This window comes from Austrofundulus limnaeus, unplaced genomic scaffold, assembly GCF_001266775.1.
Source record: "Austrofundulus limnaeus strain Quisiro unplaced genomic scaffold, Austrofundulus_limnaeus-1.0 Scaffold70, whole genome shotgun sequence".
NCBI classification, from domain to species: domain Eukaryota; kingdom Metazoa; phylum Chordata; class Actinopteri; order Cyprinodontiformes; family Rivulidae; genus Austrofundulus; species Austrofundulus limnaeus.
The window spans coordinates 1,786,222-1,787,955 of NW_013952472.1; positions in this window are offsets into that span (position 1 = coordinate 1,786,222).

Here is a 1,734-nt window from a genome sequence, read left to right on the forward strand (position 1 = left end):
CTATCAAGATTGAGAACATCCTCATCTCTGAAAGAGTGACCGCTGGCCTGTAAATGAGTGAAACCTGCAGAGTTCTGGCCATTGTTAGCCAGTGTTAATTGGGTGTCAACGATAGCCATGTGATGTGAGTATCAGTCACCTGGAGGCAGGACTTAAAAGCCTGAATTTTGCCTGAAACTCTCAGACTGAAGAAGTCTCTTGGAGGAGAGACGAAACGTTTCATTAGAGAAGAACCCGTCCAGAAGACCTACACAATTTTTTTCCTTTTTGACTCATATTAAATGCTTAATTAAATTTTCCCTAAATCCTCTATCATCCATCTTCTGTGTTGTTTATATTTCTGGCATACTAAAATGACATGTTATAGTTTCTTCTTGTCCACGGTGCTCACATTGACCTGTTTCTGTTCTTCCTTTTCTTCAGTTTATTTGATATGACACAGTTTGGTGCACCACTTCCACCTGCTGGTATAAAGTGTGAGCCAGGAAAAACAACAATAAGAAAGTCTTATTTCCCACTAATAAACGAGCCTGTTTCAGGCAAATTATTAAAATCTGAGAACTATCAATTTTTATAATTTTGTAATAATTTTATAAAATCAAACCTTTGAATTAGACTTGTTCTAATTTAACCTAGTCTCATGTTCTAATTAATATTATGTTTCCCTACTATGAATGATATCTTGTTTAATGCCATGTGTTCAAATCTGAGACAGTTTACTTCCTCCTGTTTATTATTTTATATGATAACTTGTATTTAACCAGGGAAATCCCATAAGAGCACACATCTCTTTTCCAGTGGAGACAACATAAACATATATGTTTTTGGACTGTGGCACCAAACTTTATGCAAACACAAGGAGATCATGTAAACTCCATACAGAAAGACTCCAGGTCCAAACTGGGAATTGAACCTTTGACCTTCTCTGTTCCACAGCTAATTTCTCCTGTTTTCTKTTGAATTCTAGAAAACCATCAATCTTCTCTTCCTCCCTCCCATTGTTTTCACTCTTTGATTGTTCTTCTTTTTGACATGTTTGACATTATTTCAACAAAAGCTTTGCTATTACATTCCTCTCTGATGTTACTAAGAGCTGGGATTCATAAAGTTACACCCATAGTTTTCATTCTGTTCAGTGTTTGTTGTATTTAACATGTTTGATACCTTCTTTAAACTGAGTAAYAAGGACTTTAAATCTGAACAATTAATGATCCTAATGGTCAGTTATCTTCAACTCATTGWACAAGCAGCTCAGAATACTGTAGAATTATAGACAATATTTATAATCTAGTTCAGATCTGATTAATCCAGTGTATACACTCCTGTGTTCAGCTACAACACCTCGTTTTATGGCTTTTTACATTTTTCACACACTTCTCATGTCATTCTATCAAACCATGTGCTGAAATGTTCAAATAACTTTACTCTTTTCAGCTCATGTCCATATAAATAAGTTTAATATCATTCTTCACCTTTTTCCCCCTCATTTTCTGAATTTTCCTTCAGCTAAACTGCTCCATTTTTGTCTCATCCTGCTCGTTTGCAGCAGTTTATGGCTGATATTTTTAGTTTTGGCTGATATTTCTAGGTTAACTGATATTTAAGTTTAGTTGTTTTTTTTTTTTTTTGTTTAGCTGATATCTTTAGTTTTAGTTAACATCTTTAGTTTTAGCTGCTATCTTTAGTTTTAGCTGATATCTTTAGTTTTAGCTGATATCTTTAGTTTTAGCTGAT